Source organism: Corvus kubaryi, unplaced genomic scaffold (genome assembly GCF_017639235.1).
Source record: "Corvus kubaryi isolate FWS band 111438036 unplaced genomic scaffold, C.kubaryi_AGA036_p1.0 37396, whole genome shotgun sequence".
Classification (NCBI taxonomy): domain Eukaryota; kingdom Metazoa; phylum Chordata; class Aves; order Passeriformes; family Corvidae; genus Corvus; species Corvus kubaryi.
The window spans coordinates 2,405,596-2,423,207 of NW_024581135.1; the positions used below are offsets into that span (position 1 = coordinate 2,405,596).

General features: G+C 41.2%; 1 long non-coding RNA gene across 1 annotated transcript in view; it reads left to right on the forward strand.

Moving 5' to 3' along the window:
- The window catches only part of LOC121670765, a 20,882-nt gene extending 10,274 nt beyond the window's left edge, over nucleotides 1-10,608 (forward strand). Inside the window, exons 4-5 of the long non-coding RNA XR_006018255.1 lie at nucleotides 9,248-9,361; nucleotides 10,544-10,608. This is a non-coding gene — a long non-coding RNA (uncharacterized LOC121670765). The remainder of the gene's footprint in view (nucleotides 1-9,247; nucleotides 9,362-10,543) is intronic.
- Nucleotides 10,609-17,612: the final 7,004 nt, after the last annotated feature.

Here is a 17,612-nt window from a genome sequence, read left to right on the forward strand (position 1 = left end):
TTTTTACTTCTTTTCTTTTCTTTTCTTTTCCTTTCTTTCTCTCTTTTCTTTTTTTTTTTTTTTTTTTTTGGTAAGAAGTTTATTGTGAAATGTTAATTTTTTTATAAAGTATTCAAAATTGACTAAATATTGCCTTAAAAAGTATAAACACTTCTCACAAATTAGCATTTCATGGTGAATGATACGCAAAAACCACCCAGGATCCTGCTCAAAACTGTGAGGAAACATATTTTATGTGAGTACTAATTATAAATAAGTAGAAAGGGGCTGTGCATGTGATATATAAAATTATAAATATAGAAAGCATAGAAAGAATTTATACTTGAGAGAACTGGCTGGATCAAACCTCATTATTTTGAGAAAATCTGGTTCTATAAAAGCTGTAAATATGAGTACAAATGTTATCTTTTCCAAACAGATAATTTTAATTTCCATAAAACCCGTCAGATTTTTGGCAAAGCTGACCTATTGAAAAGTTCATGGTTGGGTTTTTGAAAATACATTTAAGGCACATGTAAATTTTTTTTTTTTTTAATTTTTACCTCTTTTTTTTTTTGGCTCTCAAACTGAAACAATGAGAATTTCATGCACTGGAAGAAGAGAATTGTCCACTGAGTCTGAGGGTCACATCTCTAAAATCTGTGGGAAATTTAATGATCAGAAATTTAACCAGAGATGAGGACTTGGAGTGTCACTTTCTCCACATAAATTCATTTTAAGCACAAGAGAGATGCATTGTGACTCAGATCATTAAATGGGAATGTTTGGAATAGTCCACAAAGTGCATTTCACTCAGGTTATTATTTTTTTCCCCTAAATACCGAGGATGCATTAAGATAATTGCAGTAGAGTAATTAGGCTTTCTCCTAAAAATGGCTCGTCTACAAGTGGTTTAATAGATTAAGGATTTTAAAGGGGTTGGAGGGAACCAGTTACAGTAATCAGAGAAGAAAAAGTGCTGAAGGTATCGTGAAGGCTCATAATTAAACTGAAGCTCACAGCTCAATTAAACTTGAGCATCATTATGCATAAAACATCAGTGGGCATCAAGAGTCCAATAAAAAGGGATGGGATCCATGTGAAACAGCTAAAAGGTAAGGCAGGATATGGACTGGTCCAGGACTTCCAGATAAAGTCAAGGAAAACTGTGCCTAAAATTGGAGTTGAAGTTTTCATGTTCTTTCAGTCAAGAGTCCTGTGTTAACTTTTTTAAACCTGCAGCAGTCAAATAATTAAAATATTGTGGAATTCCTATCAGTGGAACTATGTTAGGAACAGCACATCTGTCACAACTGGTGTGCCATAAACCCTTCGGGATATTACATGCAAAAGAAATTTTCTGCAAAAAGAAAATACCGTAAGAAAAAAATTGTCACAGGAAAGCAGATTTTTGTGCTTTTCTCTGAAAAATATCATTACAGTTTCAACTAAAAAAATCAAGAATGCATTGATTGTGCAATCTGTGTTTCTGTAAAGGGAAATTTAACATGGTGAGTGCTGGGAGAAGTTCTGTGGGAATATGAGGTGGCAGAGTATCATAGGAAGAATGAAGAGATGCTGGCATGAAAGGGTTTACACAGATCCTATAAGATTCACAGTTATTAATAAACTATCATATTTAGATGCTCTTGCCCTTTTTAGTTGCAGCTCTGTGTGATTTAATATTCTTTCGTTCCTCTGTGGTGCCCTCTGGATTGGTACCTGCAGGAAACCTCCCAGCTCCCCTTGGAGAAATATGGTATTAGGAAGAAAATGTCATTATTTAACATAGAGGAGAAAGAAAAATCTCTAGATGAGAGGCAGGGAAGTGCAAGTGCCAGCACATTTCAGATCCAAGCTCTTCCCTTACAAATACAATAACTGTAAAATTCCCATTCTTTTCCTAGGGAGAACTTTGTGGGTTTTATTGGAGATTATTTGTGCAAAGGCTTTTAGTCAGGAGTTAAATTATTGCTTAATACCAGCTTTAAAGTTTTCATCTGGATGAGTTTCTGGGTGCCAGATGGAGCATGTAAGGCAAAGGGAATGACACTAAAAACTGCAGAAGACCTGCCATGCTTCTGGTTTGGATCTGAATGTGGCTCTCCTGCATGTTCACTGAATGTCCCAGTTTTGGAACGTTCCTTAGGGATTCTCTTCTCAGGAGCAGAGGAAGAGGTGAATTCAGCTGATAGCTCAGAACTCTGAGCAATATCCAGTCAGAGGGGTGAGATCTCACAGAACCCCAGACCCGAGCGATTGTTTGACCATGTCTTAATTAGTGATCGTGTTTCTGACCATGTCTTAATTATATTTGTGTTTTTAGTGAAATGAGGATGCTCCAGTGTTAATTGAGAAGGGTCTATCAGGCCATGTAGAAACACCCTCCTAATTTAGAGCTCCAGTGTGCGTTACCTGGGCACTGATGGCTCTGCAGTGTGTGCCCGCATCCCTGCTCTGTGGCAAATATGAATTTAGCTTAACTCACAAAGAGTGCAGGATAAACCAATTTAAATTTGTCCTGCCTGGTTAGCTCCTGTGAGGTAAATTGGTGCTTCCTTGATAGTATTTAGATTTTTTTGTGAGATGAACAGTTAAGTGTACATTGTACATTAGCCCACAGAGTGTCGTGTTTGGGTTCCTGCTCAGCACCTTAAGTATTATTTTTGTTATTATACTTGTTAGAGCATTGTTATATTACACTAAATAACATTAGCTGAAATTATAATTACAATCATTATGTTGTTATTGTATTAGCTGCTATATTGTGATAATATGATCCTAATATTACAGCATTATCAGTGATGGTGGTGGTGATAAACAGGCAATTCTGTAAATTCTTTGTTCAGCTGAAGCCATGGTAGGACTATGATGGGATAAAGGCTTTAATATTTGCCCTGACATCAACAGAAGAAGTAAAGATCTAAAATTTGTGACTCAAAGCCAACCCTTAGAAATTCAGATGCACGGAAAAACACACCTGAACTTCCCAAAGGAAGGACTTTTCTTTTAGGGCCATTAGAAAACAAAGGTTAAGGTGCCCAGTGCATCACCCTGAGGCAATACTTTGGTGTTAAATTTACTCACCATTTTGTTTAGGTCAATTCTCGCCTTTTGTTTTGCAATTTTTTGAGTAAAGAGAAAACCCCAAAAGAAAATACTGTTACTAAAAGCTGCAGAGGGGCACGGATTTCAACCATGCCTTGTCCATAGAGTCTTGATACAAACCCACATATCCAACAAAACTGTCTTAAGCGCTCACACAGGCAAATCTTTTGAGCTTGACATGTTTTATGTGAGCCCCTTGTTTCTAAATTAAGAAATGCACAGGATATTAAATATATGAAAGAATTTAAAGGGTTTGCTAAGCCAACAAAACAGGTGAATTCATGAATCCCATCATGTATCCCTTCCTAATTTGTTCCGGGTGATAACAAATGTTTGGGCCATAATATTTGAGTAGCCCAAGTGAATGAGCAAGGAATGAGGAGAACAATATTTCATCTTGAGGCTTTTTTTATTCTTTCCCAGAAGATGCTGTTAGCAGTGCGCAAAAAATTGTATTATACCAAAATTGTATAAAAATAAATTCCGTCCCCCCAAGCCAATAGGTATTGTTTTACAGCTGGGAGACAGAAAACATATTGGTTGAAAACATTACAATATTTAAAAACCACATGGAGCTGTAAAAATTGGAATGAGTCCTCTAAATCTTCTATAAAATGGTTAATCAGTTGATCCTTAACAACTGCTATGTACAGTACAGAGAGCTTATAACTCACAAACGCAGGTTCAAGCAGTGTTCCCCAAGGATGGGGGAGAACAGATTGAAACACTGAAAAGAAAGGGGAAGGAGACAGAAGGAAAGAAATAATTAAATAAAAATGTTAAATTCTTCATTGGCTTTTTTTGTTTGTTTGTTTATTTTGTGTTTTCCCAAATATTGTTCTCTTAACCCTGAAAAAAAATTTATATTCTCTCACTCTGGATGGAATAATCGGTTCAATATATTTTTGAATAAAAATTATTAAACTTACTCGCTACTTTTTTCATCTCTTCTAAGAAATCATCTGTATTTTGCAAAATTTAAAGCCAAAGACTTGCTTGTAGTACTAGAAAGCGAAGCTATATTTATTTTATTTCTTTTTAATGACAGTCTAACAATAGTCCCACAACTCACCAGTGCATTCCAAAAATTTCATGCTGTCATCATAAAAATCTGACTGTAGCAGAATCTGTCTGGCACTAGACAGAGCCCTAATGACCCTAAACTCACATACGATCCCTGGTGATCAGAAGAAGAAAAATACGGTAAAAATAGAGAAATATGTAAACTGCTTAAGTGACAGAAAAATATCCTCTGGAGAATGTCATTCATTTTTTTTCCTGTCTTTCACAACTGTCAGAGGTACCAGGTCTCTGAACTTGTCTTTTGTGTTGTTTAACAGGAAGCTTTGGAGAATTTTCCAGTCACTTGGAAAGTAAAATTAGTGATGAAGCGGGGTTGTTCCCCCATTCCAGCAGTTCCAGCAGCACATTCCCACTATTTAAGTAGGAAGCCCAGCACAACCCTCTCCACTTTTACAAATGTTGGGAGTGTCGAATTTCTCTCACCACACTTCTGTTTCCAAGGGTTCATTTAACGAGAAATTATGTTACAACACAAACCAATAAACAAGGTTTTACTTGGACACAGAAATCATGGAATAACGCATGCGTGAAAAAAAAAGTGTTTTGTATGTGCTTCCCCCTTTTTTTTTTAATATTATAAAAAATAGCTCCATTTTAATTCTGATTGATTTCTAACGTTGCTATAAATTAAGCAGGGAGGAATTGATAGGATTCTTTGAAAGCTCAAAAGCATTCCAGAGAAATTATGTTAAAGAAACAAAGAATTTCATAGAGTTGGATATATTTTTGCCATATTGTGTGACATTTGATGTTTTTACCTCCAGCTTTTGAAATCAGCCTGATAGTAGAGGCTTCCTTCTGTCTCTCTCGACTGTAGAGATAAGACTGAAAATACGAATCATAAATGCGTTGACCCCAAAAGGAAAGAGAAATATCAGTGTAGAGTTGCTTTGAATAAATTACAGGCACCTTAAAGCTGTTTGGTGTTTAATCCATGATGGTTTTTACTGTTAGCAGGTAGCAGGAGCCTTTCTGTGCTCTGTTGTGTTTAGCTCTGCTACCACAATGTGTTTTACACATTTTCATGAACCCATGGATTTCCCTGTGATTGGGTCTCACTCTGGTTTTTGGGTTGGGCTCTGAGTCCCATGAGCAGGATTTCTTTTCAGATCCTTCTTTTCCTCTCGTGGGAATTCTTGAGGGAACATTTGGCTTTTATAGAGTTCTTTCGAGGTGGACAGAGTCAAACTTCCTTACAAATGGCATAGGTTGATCAGTAACAGAATCCTGGAATTATTTGGTTGGGAGGGAAATTAAAGATCATCCAGTTCCTTCCCCTGCCTTTGTTGTTCCAAAACCTGTCCAACCTGGCCTTGGACAGTTCCAGAGATGGGGCACTGTAGTGGTTTGGTCCAAAATACTCATTACTGTTTATCTTCTGTGAGATAAGAATTAGGAGAAACGCAATGCAGGCACCAAACTTGAAAGAATATAAAGAAGTTTATTAACAGACCTAAAAGAAGGGAAAAAAAAATTATACCACCTTCAGAACTCTCCTCCTCCCCCCACCTTCCTCCCTTCTCCCACTGACAGTGTAAAAAGACAACCCTTGAGATGTTCAGTCTGTTTACCACGTCCATAATAACCTTGTTCAGCCCATTTAGAAAGAGAAGTCTCTTCTTGCTCGTGCTATGAAAACATTATCACAACGAGACAGCCGCCCACTTCCAAATACTGTTCAGTCCGTTTAGGAAGAGGAGTCTCTCTGCCTGCATGTGAATCCCTTCCCCCGACTTGCAGCTCTTCAAGGTCACACACAGATAGCAACTGGCTTCCCCGCAACTGCTTTCGAGGGTCCACTCTTGAAGTTTTTTGGGGTACAATTTTAAGGTTGAGCCGTTCAGAAACAAAAACAGAGGCCCTTCTCCTTCCCTGGGAGCAAAGGGTCTTCCTCATCTTCATCGTTAGGACTATCTCTGGGAGCATCTCTAGGAACTGAGGTTTTCTCCTTTCCCATTTGGAGCCAAAGTCCTCATCTGCTCCATCTCTCCCTGTCCAAACTTCTCATGAAATTACAGCTGCGTCAGCATCTGCCTATCTCAGCGCAGGTGCTTTTGCTTACGAGTTGAACACTCCACCCCCCATATCTTCATGAAATGGCAACGGGATACTCTGATATATCATAGCTTCACAACAGACTTTCAGCTTAAAAAGAAAAATCCATAGGACCAAAGATCTAAGTCACAGTTCAGGCATGCAAAGTCCTGCATTTGGAGGTGAGGGGAAAAATCCCTCTTGTCCGAAGAAGGTTCTGTCCTTCAAGGCTTGGAAATAACAATATTCAGGTTTTTTCCTCTGTGTGAGCAGTAGCTGGACAAGAGTCTGTCAGGAAAAGGCATCATTTTGGTTGCTGATTCATCAGAAATGTTGCTGTCTTAATCTTCTATCAGAGAAGGTGAAAGCGGGCAAATTGTTGGCTCAGTAGAGCCCTAAGCTCTATTTCAGCCTGGGAGGGGTGTTCCCAGCACAAAGTGATTTCTTCCCAAATAAATGGATATCCCAGCATAGCAGGAGCTTGAAGACTGAGAGATTCTGATATATAAAAAACTAATTAAAGTTGTCAGAAATCCCTGGCACTGTCCAAGGCCGGGTTGGATGGGGCTTGGAGAAGCCTGGTCTGGAGGAAGGTGTCCCTACCCATGGCAGGAAGGAGATGGGCTTTAAGTTCTTTTCCAACCCAGACCATTCTGGGGTTCTGTGAAATGCTGCACTCCCGGTGTGCTGAGGCTCACGTCAGCATCGTTGATCCCGCTCCCTCCTGCTCCAGCCGTGCACATCCTCATGTTTAGTTGGAAGTTTATAGGCCTTTGTCCACATCCCTTCAGTATGTAATGCCTTGCAAATCTTAACAAGTCAAACTTCCCAATATCCTGAGAGGCGTTGTCAGGAAAGCTTCGTCTAAATAATCTCTCTTCTTGCAGTAGGACTTTCACTTCCCTTGCACACATCCTTTATGTTTGTTGACTTGGGAGGTCGATGCGATAGAGGTCAGACCTACGCGTGTTCACCCAGCTCCGACCCCGGGCTGGGGCTGCTTTTCTCCATCGTGGCTTTCTGTGTGACCGATCTTTCGGCCGCGGAATAAAATCTATTTCTTTATTAAATTTAATTGGGCTGAATTTCTTTACGTCACATTCATAACAATGATGTAACGTGCGAAAAGCCAACACCACAATACCATTTATAACAGAGGGATCTGCCGGAGGCACCCGTGGTGCTGTGGTCCTGCCCGCGGAGGACTCAGTGGTGATGCGCATGCGCACGCGGAGTGATCCGCCAGGAGGGACTATTTGTGATGCAGCCCTGCCCGCGGAGGAATCAGCGGTGATGCGGCCGGCCGCGGAGTGATCCGCCCGAGGGACTATTTGTGATGCGGTCCTGCGCGCGGAGGGATCAGCGGTGATGCGTACCGGTGATGCGCATGCGCACGCGGAGTGATCCGCCAGGAGGGACTATTTGTGATGCGGTCCTGCCCGCGGAGGGATCTGCCGCAGGTAGTATTTGTGATGCAAATCCGCCCAGCTGCTCTCGCTCCCTTTTCCCGCTCTCCCCTCTGCTCCCAGCGCTTCTCCTGCAAAGGGCGCAGCTTTTCCTGGGCTCTTTTCCTGCCGGGCCTGCAGCGAGCACTCCCCTCAAGGAGCAGGGGCAGCTTTGCCCGCAGCAGCAGCGATTAAACAGAGCAGAGCCCAGACAGACACCGGAGCAGCGCCGCTCAGAGGGCGCAGAGCAGCCGCAACGCGAGGGCCTGGCCGAGACATCGGAGTTGGTGAGGCGGCGGCCACGTGGGACCAGCAGCCACGTGGGACCGGCAGCAGCCACGTGGGACTGGCAGTAGCCACCTGGGACCAGCAGCCACGTGGGACCAGCAGCCACGACGAACACGCAAGCATGTGATAGAAGTTACAGCAACGAAAGTCACAGGAACTGCGAAATGGTACAATGTAAAAAACAGCTATGGATTTATAACACGAGATGATACAGGGGAAGATTTATTCATCCATAGAACTGGTATTCCTATTAAAAGGAATAACCCTAAAAATTACCTGCGAAGTGTAGGAGATGGGGAAGTTGTACAGTTTGATATAGTGCAAGGAAAGAAGGGTTTACAAGCAGCGAATGTTACTGGGCCTGGAGGCATTCCCGTCAAAGGCAGCCGTTATGCACAAAATTATAAACAATATCCATCCCAGCAACTTCCCTACCCACAGCGTACTTTTCCTTTTTACCCTATACCCAATATGAACTCTTTCCTAAGTTTACCCCATCCCCAGTTTATTCCTAATCTGTTTTTCACCCCATGGCTTCCCTATACAATTCCCTTTCCCTACAACTCCTCTCCGATGCCGAGGGGGGGATGAAAAGGGGGAGGGAAGAAATTAAACCCTCTCCTGCCTCAGTTTCCCCACAAAGCATGGCCGGAGAGTCCTGTCTCCTTTCTGTGAGCCCTAAGATGTTCCACAGAATCTGTTTGGACATTTAAAGGCTCAGGAGGGTGGCTTGTATTATTTTAAAACTGTTCTTGTTATGTTTATCCAGTTGTTTTCACTTCTTTTTATTAAAATAAAATGGGTGAGATGTTGGGGTCTCCTCCCCCCTGCCATGGAGCCCTGGGAGAGAGGCCCTGAGCGGACAGACACGGGGTTTCCTGCTGTAACAGTTGAACTTGTATTTATGGGCCTAAGTTTTCTGAAACCCAAACAAAACAGTAATTTATCTACTTTATTTCTTTCAAAATGGTGTTCTTAAAGTACATCTTGCAGATAGATTGTCTGTCCCTCACAGCAAAGCCTCACAATGGGAGTCTAATAATTGCTCTTTTTCTAATTTCACTAAATGAGTTATAATTATTTTACGTCTGTTTTATGGTTACAGAATAGTATTAACCTAAGCTCTAATTATAATATAGCTTTCAAAGAAATGTATGGACACGAAATTGATGGACTGCCAGCTTATGTAGGAGCATCACATAAAGCAGATATACAGCTGATGGTTTAAGGCATAACATGTTAAAATTCAGGGGCACAACTTGTTCATGAATAAGTAACAGGGTGTAAATTCATTGACTATTTTTTTATAGTGGATCAAACAGAGAAGGGCACGATTAATGCTCATTAAAATGCACGTACGGTTGAAGTTGGATGTGACTTACACCCAATAGGATTGGGAGACTCAGGCAGAGCCTGGAAGTCAGGTTAGTCAACACTGAAGTGGTCATGATGGATATTTTACATGTTTTCTTCTGGTTCGCCCTCTCCTGCAGTATTGTGAATGTTACTGTCACAAATTAACCCTTTTTTTTCAGGGATAAAATGATTTTTTCAAACATCTTGCAATTCCTTTATTGCCAGAGGTGGTTGAAGGTCAAAATATTAAGAACCAAAGTTTTTAAAATCTCTGTCAGCTTTACAGAGCCTCTACCTAGCTCTGCTAATGTGAAGCGTGGCTGCTGATCTGCAGCCGTGGAGCCTCATCCCGTGCATCCCTGGAGGATGAATCTCCTCTCAGCTTCCCACACACACTCAGCTGCCTCCCCCATCCAGAGGCGACTCATGGCTTGCTCATCTCAAAGTAGAAAATCAGACATGTTTGGGCATTTATCAGCTTCTCACTGGGCAGTTCAGCAGAGAGGTGATTTGGGCCTAAATCCTTGGAAGGGACCTTCAGGGTGGTTTTGCCTTTGGTATGAGAGGATTTATTGGACAACGCTGACTTTTTGGTGGTCATCTGGAGCATCTGCTGGGGTCACCATCTCTGAAAATGTCCAAAACACGAGTAGAGGGGGGATTTTTGGTTTAGTGCAAGTGATGATGACCAGACAAAGGTTGGACTTGATGGTCCTGGAGGTTTTTTCCAACCTTAATGGGTCTATGATTCCATCTTAACGCAGCTGACAGAAGGATGCCTGACCACCCTCCAGCCCCCAAAACCAGGCACACCAGAAATAATTGACAATTTCCTTCCCCCAAAGGTGATCCTTCTGATTTAGGGCCCCTGACTATATCTGACACCAATTCATCCCAGACCAAGATTTTAGAAGTCGGGTGCAGACTCGGAGTTGAAAAGTGCTGTTTGAAAGAGCTTCAGACTAAACAAATTAGATGTGCAAAACACACCTGGCTCTTATCTCCCTCACAGCTAAACCTTGGACTAGGAGAGCTAAATAAAACCTACGAGCCATTTCCTGGCCACTATGGGAGATTTCCCCTAAAGTTTATTTTTTAAGCTTCAGTGTCTGTTTCTTAATTACTTAAAGGTCCGTGGATTCGTTCTGTTGTATGAAATTTGATATAAATTGTTTACTAGACTTAAGGGGACGAGGAGATTATGCACTTTCTTATTTTTAATATTTCTCTCTCCTATCTGCTGTGACCAGACAGAAATTTCAAGCAACAGTTTTTGGAAAACATATGGAGACCAGCCTGGGAATTTTGTAAGGTAAGGGGCCGTCCATGATGCCAGGATGTCTGGCTGCTGCTTCTGCTGAGCAGCTCTGCATCCGTTATATTTTGAAATTATTCTATTGTAACCATTTTCCATTCAGTTTAGTTTGGCAATATATCCTTGTTTCTAAAGGTGTCTACACTTATTTGACTAGAGAAAATATTTACTTTTCTAAAGGGCAGCTTAACCTTTGTTTAAATTTGAGGTGAGCGAAAGGGCACTGTAATTATCTGCTGTATTATTTGTGTCACATCTGAGTTACTATGAAGGCTCAACATGCATTGCCCTTTATTAGGAAACTGCTTAACAAAACCCAATATAACCACAGGTTTTGCATCCAGCAAATATTTTATTGAACCAAAGGCTTCTCCAGGAAACTTGGACTCTGAGAAGATTCAAGTGGCAGAAGGCTGACCCAGGGGATGGGATAGAGATGGATGGGTTTTTATGGCAGCTGTAGCTGCTTTATTTTAAATATCTTGCAGTCAGGTAAAGGGGAAATGTGAGTCCAGTGTTTCCTGATACAGAGCTTCAGAGTGGAAAAACTCCAGTAGTGATGGAGGTTTTACAGCTAAGGTGGATTCACGGGTATGTCCCACTGCTTTCCCATAATATTCCCAAAATATAACTTCCCCATAACTCCCTTGAGAGGTAAGGAAGAAGAAATATTCAACATGGTTGTAAGTTACAGCTAAAAGTTACACAGGATGCTTCAGTCACACTTCCAGGCAGGAGAAGTCATTGTCCTGCAGAAAGGCAGTTCAGGGCTGCAGGAGGGAGCTCCACCATTGTGGGCAGCAGGGATGGCTGTGGGACTCCTCCTCAGCCAGGGCAAATGTAATTCCCAGAGGGAGAGCTGAGATTACCCTCCAGTTTTGTTGCTGTTGATTTGTTGCAGTGTTTCTGGTCTAATTCCTATTTCATAGAATCATCACAGAATCCCAGAATGGTTTGGGCTGGAAGGGACCTTAAAGCTCTTCCAGTCCCTCTCCTTTTTATGAGATATTACATTCCATTCCAGGTAGGAGCCTTGTTTGTGTCACTAACTGATCCTGCTCTCCTGCAGAGGTTCATGTGGATGCAGTTGGGATTATTCCAGAAAAGAAACTGGAATTTGGTCAAGGCAGGCAGGTGGCTCCTTGGTTAGCTGGGAATGTACCTTCTAATCTCGGGTGACAGATGAGCTGCCCCTCCCAACAAAAATTCATGTCCCCAGCATGAGAACAGCTGCTCCAGTAGCAGAGATGCTCTGAAGAGAAGAGTGCACATAGAGATCCAGTCAAGACAGTTTGTGTGAATTTAAATTTAATTCAATTCAGTTGAATTGAATTTAAAGTCAAGAAAGTTTGTGTGAACCTTGGAATCTTGGAAAATATCCCAGGAGCAGCTTCTTGTGATGGACTGTGTGTAAATAACCAGCACGTCCCAGGCTACTCCCAAGATAAAGCACCATGGCTGGGAAGGGTTATTGCTTCATCCCATCACTCAGCTGGTTTTACATCTTCATGGCAAAGTAGCAAATCTATATGGATCTGGAGGAGCTTGATCTGTGGCATGCTCAGAGCATGGTTTTTGTATTTGTGTATATTTATGGTCACTCACTAAAGGAGCAGTGACCTTTTGATAGATTAATATAAGCTACTTCAGATACAGTGGCACAAAGAAAATGACTTTGACAGTGAATCCACTTGTTAGTGCTGGAGTTGCTGTGCAAGTACAGGAAATGAGAGGCCTTCAGCTTAAAAATTTGTCCTAAAAATTAGCCTGGCCACCAATGCCTGCCACTACCCTGAGTTAAGTACAGTTTTATACTGAGTCAGCCTTAACTTCCCTTAACTTAACTTAAATAGAGTTCCTTTGTCTTTCACTCAACAAGTTCCTTTTAACAACATCCATTTATAAACATCAAAGAGAAGACAGAGGTGGTGGGAGACAGCCAGGACTGGATTGCACAGACCCCCAAGGGTCAGGTGAGAGGATTGCTCCATGGAAAACTGATGTGAGCAAAGGGAAGCAGAGGGACATCTCTGTGACCTCGCAGCGGGGGCCAAGGCTTGGCTGGTGAAGGTGCCCTGCGGGGAAGCTGTGCCGGTGGAGCACCAGGGCTTTGTTGTTCCACAGATAACGTGATGGGCTCAGCTGGAAACGATGCCATTTCTTCCCCTTGCTGAGGATAAAGTCAGGGTTCTAAAAACACCAAAGGCTTTGAGAACATTTTCGAAAGAGCTGCCTGAGACAGAAGTCTCGGATCAGGAGCCGTCTTTTAAAAATCCTGGGGAGTATCGTTAACCCTCGGAGCACGTTTGGGGATGTGTCAATCTTCCAGGGATACTGCTCCTGCCAGGAAATCATAATTTATTGAGGTCAGCGGGTTAATGGGCTGGACTATGTGCTACCAATTGGTAGACATAAAATATATTTAGTCCTGTGACAAACCTAAAAGGTTTTCAATAGACGGAGGCTCGCAATAAAACGTGTGATGAGTCGTTCTATTATTTTTCTCCGAGAGCGTTTTTTTCTTTCAAAGATAAAGCAAAAAGAGAGAAAGCTGATCTTTAAAATAATAAAAAAAAAAAAAGCTGGGTAGCTGTTATGTTGCAGATGTGTGTTTTATAGTTTAATATTTTTTGCGTGAGAAAGCAGTTGGGATTCTAAGCAGACATGATGTAGAGCAATTTAAAATTAATAGAGCACTTCAAATTTTTAGGAGCACTTTAAGTTAGAAGTGATCTTGGTTTTGGGCAGGCTCGGTGTAGAAAGATGTGAAATTATGCAAGAGTTCCAGATCTACAAGAACATACTGGCATAAAGGCAAACACTAATTCAGCAGGTTAGGACAAAACAGATTATTTAAAATTCAGCAAAACAAAAATCCAAACAACAAAATTTGTCTTACTCTGTTCGGTATAATTACTCAGCTTCCATTGTTCTGTTACTTCAAATACCCAGTACGAGATGGAATGAAGAAACTCTGACAAGAATACTGAGAATGAATATTAGCAGAAAACGCAGAAATTCTGCTCTGGCCTTGGTGTCGTCCTGTGGGGTGAGTGTCCCTCCCATGGGGATGCAGATTATGGAGCAGCAGTGGAGGTGTCCGCCTGCCTTTCCTAGGTGGAAGAGCCGGGTGAGGCACAAGGAGACAAGCTCATTATTGACTCTCTCAAAGGCCACAGGGGCAAGACTGGGCTGATAAATTCTCTTTTAAAGTAAGTGAATGCTCCTGCTGCCTCATGCCCTCCCCTTAGCCTCTCACTACCTTTTTTGGATGCTGCACAAATCCCCAGGTTTTTTTCCTCAGCAAAGATGTTTTCTGTACTGGGTCAAGTTGGACTGAGCTTTTGGTTTGCCGTTTGCTTTGTGGGGGTGGATTTTTGTTTGTTTGTTTGTTTTGAAATGATTTTTGCACCACCAGCAGCACATATACAGTTGGAAATGGAGTAAGTGGAGATTTGAATGTCAAAAAATGTGGAGAGGTGGAGCTTCGGGACAAGGGGTAGTGGTGGGTTTGGCTGTGCTGTGTTAACTGTTGGACTTGATGGTCTTAGAGGGTTTTCCCAACCCTAATGGTTCTGTGATTCCATGATTCCATACAGGATTGCTCAGTTTGTCAGTGTGCTGTGATTTGTGTGAAACTTCCGTGGAGCAGCCTGTGTTGTGGCAGGGGGGAGAAGAGAAATCTCTGGAGCTGGAGGATGCCTGGTTGGGGAGCAGCTCAGGGGAAGCCAACCCAGACTAAAAGAGGGTCTCCCTGGGTTGATGACACATCTAAACCCAGATCAAATGCTTGGTTTAAAGCAGCCATGCAGCATTTGATTAAACTGGGCCTGAATTGCATTTGAATTAATCCCATCACCACCTTGTCTGTCCAGATCAGTCGCTTCAGTACCAATATCCATTACGGTCCTCCCAAAACACAGCAGCATCCGTCACCTGTCACACGTTTGGGGCTGCAGCTGTGGATCAGATGTAAAAGGCACAGAGAGAATCCCTCAGACAGGTGGGTGCAGTCTAGGAGAGAGACACACTGACCCTGCTTAGCCTGGTGAAAGAAATAAGGGTAAAAATTTGCAAAAATGCCTCAGTTTTGCAAAAAGTGGGTGCTCTGTGGGGTCATTTTTTTTCCTCTAATCCTTTCTTTACCCAGTAACGAACATAAAAGCATGATCCTAATTTATGGTGCATTGATACAAAACAAATTGTATTATTAATACCTGTATCTATAAGGATAAAGCATTTAATGGGTTTGAAGCAGTTCTCTACCAATTGGAGCACACAATAAATACCTGGATACACAGATTTTAGGCACTTTAAGCTTTTTACTGCATCAGAGAGATCAAGTAGCTTTGACTACTGCATCCCAAATAAGTTTATTCCTGCAGAATTCTTGTGAGTGATTTAGTGTGTAACGAGATATTTCGTCACTCCCAATAAATTGATGTATTGCATGTCTCTTCCACGCCTGCTTCGTTATCCTTTTGTATTGATTTGCATTCTTTGCCATTTTGAAATACACTTTTTTATATTATTAAATGATGTGTTTTTGTGATAATGCCTGGATGTTTGTGTCCCATTGGATGGGGCTTGATGCAAACATGATAATGAAAAATGTGATCCCTCCCTCCGAGTCCTGTTCCCGCTACATTTATTAGAGTTGCACACATTAAAATGTGGTAGAATTTTTTCAGTGTCTGTCTGTACATACAGACACTCATGTCTACATCAGAGGAAAAAATCCTCGATACTTTAATAGTTGTGCCAGCCAGCAATGTTTTATACGAATAACAAAACATGTAAAATGTAATAGAGAATATATATATTTCTTCTAATCTATCCTCTATATTTCCGTGTATGTGGTATGATTTAATGAGCTAAACTCTGGTGGATAATTTGAAAAAAATTCTACATGAAATGGCAAAGAAATTCTCCCAAAGTGTTTTGTTTTATACATGCAGTATAAAGATGCAACTTTGCATGTGCACACTTTGTTTTTCTAATTTATAATAAAATGTACAAAAAGATTTTCAAAGCAAATGGTTTCAAATCAAAGACTTGGGTTTATAGCTAAAGCAAGGAAGAGGGCAGAGATTCTCTGCTTCCATGTAACTGGGAAGAGTTTTATTATCCAAAGTCACGCAAAAAATACGTTCTCCATCACAGACCTTGAAATGCCTGACTTTTTCCCATTTCCTACACTCCAAAATGAATTGGTAAAAGTTGTGTGGAAAACCTTAAAGCAAAGTCAAGGAAGCCAAGGAAAACCTTCAACCAAGGTCAGCCTTCATGTGTGATGCAGACAGCGCTCGCTCTAACTGGGGGTAACGGGAGATCCAAAGGGGTTTAAAAAAGAAATAATTATTGCAGGTGTCCCTTGCCTTCTGACATGAATCTCCTTATGAAAAGCAAGTCATTTACCAGTGGTTTATAGGGCTGGAGTATTCCTCCATGAATGGGGGGAAAATAATCCAGCAGCGAGGACGGGCTTCTCCTCTTTGCGCGATAACGCTCGCGCCGGTCTGGGCCTGGCCCAAGGTACGTGGGAGTCAGGATTAACTGACAGCAGCAAAGGCTGATTTACAGAAACCACATGAGGAGTTCCTGAGCACAGCCCAGATAACAAAAATATTATCGCCGCTGTTTACAGTGAAGCCGGTCAGTTTATTTCTCCGAGTGCTTCATTATGTATAAAAGATGCCAGCGATAGGCTCCCAGTCAAAATAAACAGGCAGAAAGTGTTCCACATACACAGTTTGGAGAGAACGGTTACTTTGCTATTTATTTAATAATTGACCATAAATGGAGTCAAAGTGCAAAGGGAAAAAAAAAACAAAACCTAAAAAAAAGCAGCACACTAAGGGCTTTTTGAAAGATTGATAAATAATGTGGAATCTCAATTAGGCTTTAGAAGGAATGCAGATATTAAAAATTTGGTCAAGAATCTAATTAGCTGGAGGTAATTAAACAGTCTCACACGGGGTCATTAATCTTTTCCACAGACCTTTGATGTTTTGCACACTGTCTTCTAGTCATTAATAAAATTCATAACACTCCTCTTTGTGGTGTTTTATCATCGTGTTTTTCTCTGTAAGAGCATAGAGCAAGTGTCACTGTATCACAAGGGCCTTACTTTAGTTAATTTCTTTTTTTCTGCTTGTTAGATTTAACCCTTTCTTGAACCAAGCGTTGCCAATTTATGCCAGAAGTTTTAAGACAAGTTTTAAATCCTTGTTTTGCCGTTCCCCACAGCTTTCAAAGTCCGTACATTGAGAAATAAACCATTCTGATGCATCTGGTCAATTAACAAAGGTTTTTTCCAATCCAGCTCATCTGTCTGGTGCTTAATTTTGCAACCTGGTTCATTTATTATTCACAGGAATGACAGAAAAAGTATTTTATTTTGCTTTCTTCCTTTACCTTCAGTTTCTCTTGATGGCAGGTCCCTTGGAGACATAACCTGTAGCATGTGGTAAATTTTAGTGGCGTAACCAGAGAGCTCCTGAGGATGGGGCTGTGATAGAAGTGAGGAATAATTATGAAAGAAAAACCCCTAAGTAAAATGGAAATTTGTTGAACGTGACTGATTTTATGTACAGTCTCAGTACAGTACTTCAATAATGCATTATCCTGACATATTTCAAAGACAAACTGTGCTCAAGAATAGCTGAATTTAAAAGGCAAGAAAGCTACAAAGGACACCTTTGGAAGAGAGAGGAATATGATTTCTATTGCAAACATTAATATCCATACATATATAGCCCGTGTGTGTTGTGTTTTTATGGCTGTTTGTATTACAAGACCTACATTTAGGAGCTGTTACGTGGAGTTGTGTGAGCAAGTGTAAATAGAGGGAGATACAAAGGGTTTGCTAATGAGATGTTTGTGTCTGGACAGAGACATTTCACATTTTGGGTGAATTTACTTCTGAAACAGACAAATCCATTGTTTCATGTAATTGTTTGTGGGGTTTGTATTTTGGCCAGAGCTGTTTCATGCATTTGTTA